General features: G+C 41.7%; 1 pseudogene; it reads right to left on the reverse strand.

The window, feature by feature from the left end:
* Positions 1 to 7820: 7820 nt before the first annotated feature.
* On the reverse strand, positions 7821 to 12793 carry LOC139070188 (CKLF-like MARVEL transmembrane domain-containing protein 8; annotated as a pseudogene).
* Positions 12794 to 14748: the final 1955 nt, after the last annotated feature.

Below are 14748 nucleotides of genomic sequence, written 5' to 3' on the forward strand. Positions count from 1 at the left end.
GTCAATCCTGACCAATGTGTTAAAAGACGTGCAGGATCCGATCTATTTGGTTTTCCCTCATTTACCGTCACGGAGATAATGGCGCACTGGCTCTAGTGGTAATCAAGTTAAATTTTATCTCTTTCCAACAATTTTCACAAGAAGCTAAATCCCCCAAGAAAAGATTCCCATATGAACATCTGAGCTGCACACTGCTCAGCGCAGCTCGCTGTCAGCGCTAATGTGCACAGCGAGCTGAAGTTGTGGAGATTGGCTTGGAGCGCGTTGCAGAACCAGAGCGCATGCGGGAAGGTTCCTCCCACTGAAGCGAGTGTTTTCCAAACCCTGTCTCTCAGAGAGACTTGTCACTTAGAAAATGCTCCCTGATTATGAAACTTTGGCTGAATAGTGCTTGTTCCTGTCTCCAATGTGGCGACACATCCAGGAGCTGTCTGAGGAGAAGCCCAGAATCTCACATCCTCTTCAGCTCAGAAAGCGCCTATGTATACGCACAAGCGTGACCCATCAACCCGGTCTCACAGTAAGACCGGGTTGGGCCTGTTTAGGTTTACGCAGACAATCTTTACATAGAATTGACTTACAAATATAAAATTAACTCAGGAAAATATAAAGCATTTTATTTAAATATCCATTTATTATTTTACAAGCACAGAGAGCCGCATCAGATTCAGATCAGCGGGAAGATTCCTCCGACTGAATTCAGTCGGAGGAATCTTTCTGCATGCACTCTGGTTCTGCGACGCGCTCCAAGCCCCTCTCCACATCTTCAGCTCGCTGTGTACCTTATGTAGTGCACGCTGACAGCAAGCTGCGCTGAGCAGTGTCCAGCTCAGATGTTCAGATGGGAATCTTTTCTTGAGCGATTTAGCTACATCTGCGATGTGTGTAACAAATAAAATGTCAGTTCGTCTGCATGCGTCGGGGTAATTCTTTCTATTCTTTCTCCGTCAAAATAAACGGTCAAATACGGGAACTGTCCGGTCAGCACAAGCCCTGCTTTTTAACTGTTCTGTTTTCTTGTGAAAATTGTTGCAAATAGATAAAATTAAACTTGATTACCACCAGAGCCAGGCTCACTGCGCCGTTATCTCCGTCACTGTAAATGAGGGAAAAACAAATTGATCGGATCCTTTTCTGACCTTCCCCACCTACAAAGTTTAATTACGACAATCAAACGTGACAGAGCCTGGATTTGTATTCTGAACAGTCTAAACATGTTTTAAAAAGAAACGTATGACAAAATTGGCACCTGCTCAGTAAAACCACCAACAGGGTGAAAAATATCAAAATATTGTAAGCAGAGACGGGCTACAACTTCTGGATCCATTTTATATAAATCGTCTTATTGATTATTTTTTATGAAAGATAACTTTGACGTACACGAGCGACCGGTACCGGCTGCTGTCACCTGTTGTGAGCAGCTCTCTGCTGTCTGAGGGTAGGCCCCGCCCACAACGCCGCAGCTGCTGTGGCTCCCAGTGTTTTCTTTACTGTGGGAAACGGATAATAATGGCTCTTTGATGGGAACAGGTTGCCGACCCCTGGTTTAAGTGTTTCAATTTTTTTTTTATGAATTTGATTAAAAATAAAGGCGCCCGGCCCGGCCCGTGTAATTACACAGTCGTTGGCCCAAAGCCCGGCCCGAGGGCCGTTGGGCCGGGCTGACCCTTGGGCCTAGGGCTTCAGTGCAGGGCTTTACTCTGCGGGGCAGGGGGTGTGCTTAGCAAAAATAAATTAATAAATAAAACGTATTACTTACATTCTTTCACAGTACATGATAAGATAATCACTTTTACGTATTTCTGAAAAATCATACATCATTTCAGAAAGGAGAAAACTCCGGAAAGTTACTTTAACTGGAGGAAGTTTGACTGCATAGAGTCATTAACTTGCTCCAAACACTGGTAAAGTGAGTCTAGGGGACCACAGTCACTAGGTGATAGAGCTAGGTAGATCGGGGTGTCATCTGCATAACTATGATAGGTAATGTTGTTGTTGTGCATGACCTGATCCAGGGCGAACATGTAGAGATTAAAGAGCAGTGGTCCACGAATTTAGCCTTGAGGGACCCCACATGTCATGGTGATCAGCTTTGACTTATGCTCATCAATAGAGACAACATAAGATATCTTTAGATAGTCTTTAAGCTATGATCAGAACCAACAATGGACTGTACCTGATAGTTCCACCCAGATTATGAGCCTAGAATGAACTAGCTAGACCCTTACTACTATGAACTAGTTACCCATACTAAAGTGTACTAGTTAGACCCATACTAGAGGTAGACTGTTTGACTCTCTTCTGGATAAAAAGCCAAATAATTTCCAGATGAAGCTGCAGTGAGATATTTGAGACAGGATTGTCCACATGAACAGTAGCTCAGGAGGTGGAGTGGGGTCAGAGGGTCGTAGGATTGATCCCAGTTCCTACCAGAGAATGCTGCTCTTGTGTCCTTGAGCAAGACACTTAACCCACCTTGGCTCCCGGTACTGGTCGGAGGGGGGGGGGGGGGGGGTGGTGGCACCAGTGCTCGGCAGCCTTGCCTCTGTCAGTGTGCTCCAGGGCTGTAGCTCATCACCACCAGCGAGTGACTGTGTGTGCGCATGGAATAATGACTCATTGTGTTGTAGAGTGCCTTTGGGGTGGTTCTAGGAATCTAGAAGGCACCATTTAAAATCCAGGCCTTTTACATTGTGGGCTGATTTTTTTCAGATGGCTCAGATCTCAGTGAAAAAACTTTAATATCAAAATCAAAAATTTCTGTGATTACTGTATATTAATTATTTTTATCTATTGATTATCTGCAAGATCTCTCTGTGTCGGTCCCTTTTAATAAATCATCTGTCTAATGCATGATCGTCAGACAAAAATATGTTTCTGCCAGTTTTCAGGGAAGCTAACAGCAACAGCTCACATGTGTCTATTGTGTTTGTTGCAAAGCATATTGGGTAACCAGGGAGAAAAACAACAAAACAACACAGATGGAAAACAAACATTGACATTCTAACTGCTTTTAACTGATTGTTTCTCTCAAACACAAAACAGATCTTTCGAACTTTGTGCGTTTTGCTGTAAAATCACTAAATATGCTAATGATAAAACAACCAACTTCTGTCAAAGGCAGAGAAATGTTAAGGAGGTCCGTTTTTAATACTCTGCTGAGGTTTGTGGAGGGAAATTTACCTGTGTGTGAATTAATTGGCAAGGAAAATATGATTCAATAAACATCTTCACTGGGTCAACATGGTCAGAGAGACATAGATGGATGAATCATGCTGTTTTCAATTTAATTGTAAAGGAGTCTCCAGTTATAATTGTAATATTGTATTTCTCTAAAGTTTGTTTTAGTGTGTTTAGTTCTTTTTATTTTAACAGACATCTTCTTTTACACTATGTGTCACTTGTTGTGAAATATTTAAATAAGGATCTTACATGATGGTTAGCTATTCCTTCTAGATGACTGGAATAGGTGGTTGTATATCAGCTGATGTTCAACCCTCGACTGACCTTTCATTATTCTGATCTTACTGTGAGACATGAACACCAGATGAGAACCTGAGATTAGGTTAGAAATGGCTGCTGCTCTGAATCTGACAGCTGGCGTCACAGAATCAAATCCACCGCAGGAACAGGAAAACTACATCAAAGAAAGGAAATACGCTTCGTGGCTCCAAAATGAAGCCCAGGTAAAGTTCTGAAGCTCAACGCTGACACCTGCTTGTGAGGTGGGAGTGTGAATCATCGCCAGGGAGTTCCAACAAATTAATCCTTTCAACAAAAACGTGAACAAAGTTGTAATTTGTCTTTTAGAAATTAATGAAAATACTTTAAAGCGATAATTCACCCCTAAGTGAAATTTAGCCTGTGGCCATATACCTCAGTTAGATCAGTAGGAAAAATCGTTTTGTAACCAGCTCAGTCCTTCTCTATTAGCTTTAGCTTAGCATAGACAAGTAAGTGAATGGTAACAGCTAGCATTTCATGAACACGAGTGCGTGGCCACTGCATGGGCTTGTATCCGGAAGTGTTTGGAAGGAATAGCTTATGGTAAATGTATTTGATGTAGTGCCTTCTAGAGTCATGTAACCCCCCAAGGTGCTTTACAGCACAATAAGTCATTCACAGACACACCCTGGTGGTGATAAGCTACACTGTAGCCACAGCTGCCCTGGGGCGCACCGACTTAGGCGAGGCTGCAGGACACAGGTGCCGCCAGTCCCTCCGACCTCCACCAGTAGGCAAGGCAGATTAAGTGTCTTGCCCAAGGACACAACAGCAGCGACAGACTGAGCGGGGCATGAACCTGAAACCTTCTGATTACGGTACGAGCCACTGTCACTCCCTATAGCATGGTAGGTTGATCTAAAAATGGAGGAGCACATGACAGACGAGCAGGTATCCTTTGGGGCTGCTATCAGGACCTCATGCAGCAGCTGCTTTGTTGTAATCTAGTCCCAAGTCTAAATCAGCTCCTGTGATTTCTTCGTGTTATTTATTGTTTTCATTTGCAGTTGATTTGATTATCGAGGTCACCAAGAAAAATTGGGATCATTTTCATGATTTTTTCCATGACATTCTGGCTGTTACCATCCACTTTCATTGTTTATGCTAAGCTAAAGCTAATGGAACACTGCTGGATTGGGAAAATTAAAGGGCTGATTCCAAAATGCTTTTCTCCACTGACCTAACTCTGGGGAACATGGCAGTAGACTAAAGGTGCTTTTATAGGACACACCATGCCGGCATATTGGCGTAATATTACTGCAATGGTATGTCTATAAACGCGCCCTGCCGGCATGGCGTTGCGCGAAAATTGCAGCATTCGTCCCGCCTCACTTGGTAGTAATATTGCTGCATCAGCCCCTCGCCTCTGACGGCTAAACACGTGTCAGCCCCGCTAATCCCTTTGAAGGGACTGTGGGAGGCCCCCCGCAAAAGAGGGTGGTCGCGTTAGTCACGTATACTGCGCACCGGGTGTCGGTTGGAAGGAAAGCCGGCTGGATGGACGCGGAGACCGTGGAGCTTTTGGCCGTACAAGCGGACGAACAGATTCGTCGCCTTTTTACGGGGACGGTGAGAGACAGCCAGCTGTTCGACAGAGTGGTGAAAACACTGGCTGAGCGGGGCGTCAAGCGGGACAAAAATCAGGTCAAATCAAAGCTAAAGGTCCTGAAAAAGAAATTTCATCAGCCTGACGTGTCTTCCGTCTGACACTGAATGCACGACCTTGTACGTCACATGCGGGGCAGCAGCACCCAGTGACCTCCCTATATCCCGTCTTGGTTGGAGAGGTGTCTGATGGCAGTTTATTCTAGCTTCAGCTTTCCTACGATAAATGCCAAAATCCTCCCCAGTGTGCCACGCAAATCCCATTTTGAAAATGCTATGGTCCTATAAAAACAGCTTAAGAAGAAGAAAGTATCATTTCTATAGCGCCTCTCAAGATAAAAATCACGAGGCACTTCACAAAAAAAAATGTAAAAATATAAAAAAGAATTTAGAAAATGGTTAAAAATATATTTAAAATGAACAAAAAATTGACAATTGTGATTAAAAAATGTTAAGAAAGAGAGAGAGTGAATAGGAAAGAGAGAAGTCAGTGGATCCCGAGGAAGGTGGAATAGGTGGGGAGAGCAGAATAAAGAGAGAGTGGTGAAGAAGGTCATACAAAAACCAGCTTGAACAGGTGAGTCTTCAGCTGCTTTTTAAAGGAGACCACTGAGTCCACCGATCTCAGGCTCAGGGGGAGAGAGTTCCAGAGTCTGGGGGCCACAGCAGCAAATGATCTGTCACCTTTGGTCTTTAGCCTGGTGCGTTGCACAACCAGTAGGCTTTGATCACTGGACCTCAGGGACCTGCTGGGAGTGTAGGGACTAAGAAGATCACCAATGTAAGATGGTGCTTGTCCATGTAAGGCCCTAAAGACCAGAACCAGGATCTTGAAATGAACCCTGAAGTTGACTGGCAGCCAGTGAAGCTGGAGGAGAAGCGGGGTGATGTGGGTGTGTTTGGAGGACTTGGTCGGAAGCCGAGCACAGGCATTCTGAACCACCTGTAGACAGTTCAGGGAGGTTTTGCTCAGACACGTGAAAAGAAAGTTACAGTAGTCTAAGCGTGAGGAGATGATGGTGTGGAGAACAGTCTCAAGTTCAGAACGAGACAGAGTGGGACTCAGCTTAGCAATGTTCCTGAGATGGAAGAAGGAAGAGCGAACAAGAGAACTGACATGAGAATCCAAGGTGAGAGCAGGGTCAAAGGTCACGCCAAGATTCCTGACAGAAGCTTTGGTGTGAGAAGCAAGCTGACCAAGAGAGTCTCTGACTTTGGGAACCAGCTTATCTGGGGCACAGATGAGGATCTCAGTCTAATCTTCATTCAGCTGAAGAAAGCTCCCAGCCATCCAGGTTTTAATGGAGTCTAAAGCCTGGTTTATGCTTCTCCATCAGCTCCACAAGGGACAGACACGCACGGATTGACGGAAGCGTTTTGCTCTCATACTTCTCCGTCGCCTGGAGTGTTGCAAAGCAATTGCCCGGCAGGATAACAGAGGGCGTAGCGCTGTTCTGTTGTATCCTGTCATGTATCGGTCCAAGATAGTGTGTTAAATTGTGTTTTTTGTGTATATAAGAGACTTTTAACACGGACATATTTGTTTCTCATTCTCCCACCTCTTCACGCGCTCCCTACCTCTAAACCCACGTTTCCTGTCATTTCCGTCCACAAATAAAACGCTTGCTGTGCATCTTTTCACTTCTCCAGTCACGGGAGAATTAAACGTTCATATTTTTAGAGTTTTTTCGCGAGATATTCTTCAAGCTTCTCCGTGTCTGCTGCTAGTTATCCTCGTCTCTCTTTGCAATGGCGGCGCTGTAAACAACAGCGGTGTCCTGACCAATCACAAGCTTGCGTAATCCGTCTCGTTCGACGGATGTTTAAAAAAGTGGGCTCGACTCTGTACATACTTGCGTGCCTGCCGGAGCCCTACGCAAGGACGGATAATGGCGTTGCGTGTCTCCGCACTGACGCAGACAGAGAAGCATAAATCAGGCTTAAGCAGGTGTGGAACAGCTGCAGCTTAGACATCTCATGGGGCTTAAAGGAGATGTACAGTTGGATGTCATCTGCATAAAGATGGTAGGAGATTCCTTTGAAGGAGAGATGTTAGCTCTAATCTTATTGACTTTGTCCACAAAGAAAGACAGAAAATTCTCACAGTCTGCAACAGAGTGGATGGAGGCTGTAGGAGAGGCAGGAGATCATTCAGGAATCGAACAATCCAACAATTTCTGGGCTTTCAAAATGAATGTTAGCTTAATAAACCCATAATTTACTTTTTTTTAGAACACATGAACAAAATAAATTCTAATTAACATAAGATGAACTTTTAACACCATGATTATTGCGGTATTAATAAATGGTATGCCGTCAATTCTACTGACGTAAACAAGAATAACTTTCTGGGAGGTTTTAATTTTAAAAACTTGAAATAAGATTAAAAAAAGATATTTTCTAACCGAAATTCTTTTAAAGTTGAATTTTTTTGGAGATTACATTAAAAAAGTAAAACTACATATTTAGGACATGTAACCAGCATTTATTAGTGACACAACACTGCTGCAGAATAAGTGCACCAAATTAAAATGACATCAAAGATGTATTTTAGTATTTTTTCACTGATAAATCCCACCATGTGTTACTCGACCAATAAACTCCAGTTGGATTGTTCATTTTGTTCTAAATTAAATTCTGGTGTGTGGTAACTTTAGCCAACGCTTGTTTTTTTTTTATTTATTTTTTTATAGAACTTAAGTATAAAAACAAACAAAAACATTTACATCATGTTCTTTCAGGTTTGTTTGATTTGTGTTTTGCTGTAAAAAGTTTGGTTTGTGTCCATAATTTTGAGATATTTTGAACAAATAATTTGTAAAAAGCCCAAAATGTATAATTGAGTTTTCACCTTGTTTCGTCTGAAGTGTCGGGGCTGAGCTGATGCAGCATTTTCTGTTCAGAAACACAAACCGACAACAACAAACTTACTGAAAACAAGACTTTGCTCAGTAATTCTATTGTTTTCTGAACAGATGGATTTATCAGTGAACAACACCTCAGCTACATCATCTGTTTGCTGAGAGAAGTCCCGTTCAGCCTCTTTATCTGCCTCTGACGCAGGTAGACGTGTGAATGATTAAAGAAGCGGCGGGTCTACTGCTCGTCCTCAGTGCTCTTCCAGACATGATAGCTCAGGTAGCTGCTTCCTGCGTAGCAGTGTGGTCAGAAAGGCGAAGAACTGAGAGGAGAGCAGGTGAGGAAATAGGAAATAAAACAGAGCAAAGGAGGGAAATGAAATAGGTAAACACTTTGTAAAAGGCCAGATCTCTTATTCTACTGACTGAGTCTGTCACAGGCAGCTGCATTAAACCAGTTTAATCCTGTTATGGAGTCTTTGTGCTGTTACAGAGCAACAGAGCAACAGACACCTGTGTGCATATTCATTCAGCATGATGGAGAGGACACAGCTGAATGCCTACAGTCACCTTTTCCCCTTGGGCGAAGCAGATCACTGGTCTCCATTAACTCCTAGTTTGCATCTAACAGTCCCAGTTTACAGTGAAGTCAGACGAAACCGCAGAGCCAGCAGACAGAGAAAGGACGCTTGTTGCTAACACTAGCAACAGCAGGCTGCTGCAGGGTTGTTTATGAGAGTTGTAACGCCGTTTTCAGCCAGTAGAAGGGACAAGTGGAAAACATGTTCAGTGTTGCTTCAAGTATTTGGTGTAGTCAGAACTAATATTAGTCAGAATTCTAAATAAAGTCATGATGTCATGATGACATGACATGACATCATGACATCATATCATGACATGACATCATGTCATGATGACATGACATGACATCATGACATGACATCATGTCATCATGACATGACATTATGACATTATATCATGACATGAGATCATGACATGACATGATGACATCATGACATCATGTCATGATGACATGACATCATGACATCATATCATGACTAGACATCGGGACATCATATCATGACATGACATCATGAAATGACATGACATCATGACATCATATCATGACATGACTTCATGACATCATGACATGACATTATGACATCATGACATCATGACATCATATCATGACATGACTTCATGACATCATGACATGACATTATGACATCATGACATAATGACATCATATCATGACATGACATCATGACATGATTTTTATTTAGAATTCAGTGTTTTTTTATTTAGAATTCAGTGTTTTTTATTTAGAATTTAGTGTGTTTATTTAGAATTCAGTGTTTTTTATTTAGAATTCAGTGTTTTTATTTAGAATTCAATGTTTTTTATTTAGAATTCAGTGTTTTGTTATTTAGAATTCAGTGTTTTTTATGTAGAATTTGGTGTTTATTTAGTTTGAATTCAGTGCTTTTTATTTAGAATTCAGTGCTTTTTATTTAAATTTCAGTGTTTTTTATTTAGAATTCTGTCTACACCAATGACTGGGTTTTAAATTGTTTTAAGAATTTTATAAAAAAAATAAAGTGACAAAAATCACATTAGCTAGAAAGAGTCAAGGGGTTCCTGAAGTTTAGATCAGTTTTTTGTCATGAAACATCAACAATGTGCTTTTCAGATTAACTCACTAAAGTTAAAAGAAATACTGGCAAAAGCTACTTTACTCATTAATATTATAAAACATTCAAATAGTTGTGGGGAAATGAAGAACTATATTTTAGCTGCTTTGTTTTTTCATCATTGTCTCTTTTAATCAGATTTAACATTCTTCGGTGTGATTGTTGGGGCCAAAAAGTCACATCCGGCGTTGTCTGGAGATCACTGAGCAATACAGAAGCCTTTACACAAATATCCTTCTCAGATTTATTCATGCATTTGTTTCATGATGATTTCTGGCTGATGGAGGTGCGCTTACAGCTGATGCTGCCCAGCAGTTGTAGCTGTGGCGCCCTCTAACGGCCCAGTTGACGGTCAGAGCGTTTATCACGGCTGTCAGCAGATACGAGGGCGCGGCGCTGCAGTTAAAACAAAGAGACTAAGAGACAAAAGCACAAATATCACCGTTGCACAAAAGGGCAAATAAATAATGTGAAACTAATACGGAAGCCCATTCCTTCCACAAAAACAGTTGTTATTTCTAACCACGTCTTATCTCAGTTACAAACTCCTCATTCTGACTTTAAATGTCATAATTATCACATGTGACCTTTTTGTGTCAGGAGTGCAGCTGCATGCTTTCACAACCCAAAGTCACTAAAAGAACCAGCTGTGGTGTGTGTGTGTGTGTGTGTGTGTGTGTGTGTGTGTGTGTGTGTGTGCGTGTGCGTGTGTGTGTGTGTGTGTGCGTGTGCGTGTGCGTGTGCGTGTGTGTGTGTTACCAGGGTGCTCCAGGAGATGGCCGTCATCCTGTTGTGGACCCCTAAATAAGAAACACCAAATTCTGAATTAAAAACACTGAATTCTAAATTTAAAACAATGAATTCTAAATAAAAAACACTGAATACTAAATAAAAAACACTGAATTTATATAAAAACACTGAATTCTAAATAGAAAACACTGAATACTAAATAAAAAACAACAAAATCTATATAAAAACACTGAATTCTAAATAAAAAACACTGAATTCTAAATAAAAAACACTGAATTCTATATAAATCACTAAATTCTAAATAGAAAACACTGAATTCTAAATAAAAAACACCAAAATCTATATAAAAACACTGAATTCTAAATAAAAAACACTGAATTCTAACTGAAAAACACTGATGTCATCATGACATGACATGACATCATGACATGATATGACCCACCAGACAGAGCTCTGTGATTGGCCCACCAAACCGATAGAGCAATGTGATTGGCCCACCAGATAGAGCCCTGTGATTGGCCCACCAAACCAATAGAGCGCTGTGATTGGCCCACGAGATAGAGCCCTGTGATTGGCCCACCAAACCAATAGAGCGCTATGATTGGCCCACCAGATAGAGCTCTGTGATTGGCTCACCAGACAGAGCTCTGTGATTGGCCCACCAAACCGAGAGAGCGCTGTGATTGGCCCACCAGATAGAGCTCTGTGATTGGCCCACCAGACAGAGCTCTGTGATTGGCCCACCAAACCGATAGAGCAATGTGATTGGCCCACCAGCTAGAGACCTGTGATTGGCTCACTAAACCAATAGAGCGCTGTGATTGGCCCACCAGATAGAGCTCTGTGATTGGCCCACCAGACAGAGCTCTGTGATTGGCCCACCAAACCGAGAGAGTGCTGTGATTGGCCCACCAGATAGAGCTCTGTGATTGGCCCACCAGACAGAGCTCTGTGATTGGCCCACCAAACCGATAGAGCAATGTGATTGGCCCACCAGCTAGAGACCTGTGATTGGCCCACCAAACCAATAGAGCGCTGTGATTGGCCCATATCATGTCTTGATGTCATATCATGATATGATATGGGCCAATCAGAGCGCTGTGATTGGCCCATATCATATCATGATATGACATCATGACATGATATGACATAATGACATCATGACTTGATGTATTTGGTGCATTTTTTAGAATTGTGTTTTTTTTTATTTAGAATTCAGTGTTTTTTATTTAGAATTCAGTGATGTTTTTTTTAGAATTCGGTGTTTTTTATTTAGAATTTGGTGCTTTTTTTAGAATTGTGTTTTTTTATTTAGAATTCAGTTCTTTTTATTAAGAATTTGGTGCTTTTTATTCAGAATTCAGTGTTTTTATTTAGAATTCAGTGTTTTTATTTAGAATTTTGTGTTTTTTATTTACAATTCAGTGTTTTTATTTAGAATTCAGTGTTTTTATTTAGTAATCAGTGTTTTTTATTTAGAATTCAGTGTTTTTTATTTAGAATGCAGTGTTTTTTATTTAGAATTCTGTGTTTTCTTATTTAGAATTCAGTGTTTTTTATGGAGAATTCAGGGTTTTTTAAATTTAGAATTTGGTGTATTTTTTATTTAGAATTCAGTGCTTTTTATTTAGAATTCAGTGCTTTTTATTTAGAATTCAGTGTTTTTTTATTTAGAATTCTGTCTACACCAATGACTGGGTTTTAAATTGTTTTAAGAATTTTATTTAAAAAAAATAAAGTGACAAAAATCACATTAGCTAGTAGGAATCAATGGGTTCCTGATGTTGAGATCAGTTATTGGTCATGAAACATCAACAATGTGCTTTTCAGATTAACTCACTAAAGTTAAAATAAATACTGGCAAAAGCTACTTTGCTCATTAATATCATAAAACATTCAAATAGTTGTGGGGAAATGAAGAACAACTATATTTTAGCTGCTTTGTTTTTTCATCATTGTCTCTTTTAATCAGATTTAACATTCTTCAGTGTGATTGTTGGGGCCAAAAAGTCACATCCGGCGTTGTCTGGAGATCACTGAGCAATACAGAAGCCTTTACACAAATATCCTTCTCAGATTTATTCATGCATTTGTTTCATGATGATTTCTGGCTGATGGAGGTGCGCTTACAGCTGATGCTGCCCAGCAGTTGTAGCTGTGGCGCCCTCTAACGGCCCAGTTGACGGTCAGAGCGTTTATCACGGCTGTCAGCAGATACAAGGCCGCGGCGCTGCAGTTAAAACAGAGACTAAGAGACAAAAGCACAAATATCACCGTTGCACAAAAGGGCAAATAAATAATGTGAAACTAATACGGAAGCCCATTCCTTCCACAAAAACAGTTGTTATTTCTAACCACGTCTTATCTCAGTTACAAACTCCTCATTCTGACTTTAAATGTCATAATTATCACATGTGACCTTTTTGTGTCAGGAGTGCAGCTGCATGCTTTCACAACCCAAAGTCACTAAAAGAACCAGCTGTGGTGTGTGTGTGTGTGTGTGTGTGTGTGTGTGTGTGTGTGTGTGTGTGTGTGTGTGTGTGCGTGTGCGTGTGCGTGTGTGTGTGTGTGTGTGCGTGTGCGTGTGCGTGTGCGTGTGTGTGTGTGTGTTACCAGGGTGCTCCAGGAGATGGCCGTCATCCTGTTGTGGACCCCTAAATAAGAAACACCAAATTCTGAATTAAAAACACTGAATTCTAAATTTAAAACAATGAATTCTAAATAACAAACACTGAATACTAAATAAAAAACACTGAATTTATATAAAAACACTGAATTCTAAATAGAAAACACTGAATACTAAATAAAAAACAACAAAATCTATATAAAAACACTGAATTCTAAATAAAAACACTGAATTCTAAATAAAAAACACTGAATTCTATATAAATCACTAAATTCTAAATAGAAAACACTGAATTCTAAATAAAAAACACTGAATTCTAACTGAAAAACACTGATGTCATCATGACATGACATGACATCATGACATGATATGACCCACCAGACAGAGCTCTGTGATTGGACCACCAAACCGATAGAGCAATGTGATTGGCCCACCAGATAGAGCCCTGTGATTGGCCCACCAAACCAATAGAGCGCTGTGATTGGCCCACGAGATAGAGCCCTGTGATTGGCCCACCAAACCAATAGAGCGCTGTGATTGGCCCACCAGATAGAGCTCTGTGATTGGCTCACCAGACAGAGCTCTGTGATTGGCCCACCAAACCGAGAGAGCGCTGTGATTGGCCCACCAGATAGAGCTCTGTGATTGGCCCACCAGACAGAGCTCTGTGATTGGCCCACCAAACCGATAGAGCAATGTGATTGGCCCACCAGCTAGAGACCTGTGATTGGCTCACTAAACCAATAGAGCGCTGTGATTGGCCCACCAGATAGAGCTCTGTGATTGGCCCACCAGACAGAGCTCTGTGATTGGCCCACCAAACCGAGAGAGTGCTGTGATTGGCCCACCAGATAGAGCTCTGTGATTGGCCCACCAGACAGAGCTCTGTGATTGGCCCACCAAACCGATAGAGCAATGTGATTGGCCCACCAGCTAGAGACCTGTGATTGGCCCACCAAACCAATAGAGCGCTGTGATTGGCCCATATCATGTCTTGATGTCATATCATGATATGATATGGGCCAATCAGAGCGCTGTGATTGGCCCATATCATATCATGATATGACATCATGACATGATATGACATAATGACATCATGACTTGATGTATTTGGTGCTTTTTTTAGAATTGTGTTTTTTTTTATTTAGAATTCAGTGTTTTTTATTTAGAATTCAGTGATGTTTTTTTTAGAATTCGGTGTTTTTTATTTAGAATTTGGTGCTTTTTTTAGAATTGTGTTTTTTTATTTAGAATTCAGTTCCTCCTCCTTGAACCGTCACCTTATCGTGGTGGAGGAGTTTGAGTGCCCTAATGATCCTAGGAGCTATGTTGTCTGGGGCACTTAGTGCCCCTGGTAGGGTCTCCCATGACAAATTGGTCTTAGGTGAAGGGTGAGACAAAGAACGGTTCGAAGGATCTTTCATGGCGGTGAAAACGAAGAGTCGGAGTACCCGGCCCGGAGGGTTACCGGGGTCCCACCCTGGAGCCAGGCCTGGGGTTGGGGCCCGTGAGCGAGCGCCTGGTGGCCGGGCTTTCGCCCATGGGGCCCGGCCGGGCCCAGCCCGAACCGGATACATGGGCTCGTCCAACTGTGGACCCACCACCCGCAGGAGGAACATGAAGGGTCCGGTGCAATGTGAATCGGGTGGCAGACCAAGGCGGGAGCCTTGGCGGTCCAATCCCCGGACAAGAAAACTAGTTTTTGGGACATGGA

The sequence above is a fragment of the Nothobranchius furzeri genome, chromosome 5 (genome assembly GCF_043380555.1).
Source record: "Nothobranchius furzeri strain GRZ-AD chromosome 5, NfurGRZ-RIMD1, whole genome shotgun sequence".
Lineage (NCBI taxonomy): Eukaryota > Metazoa > Chordata > Actinopteri > Cyprinodontiformes > Nothobranchiidae > Nothobranchius > Nothobranchius furzeri.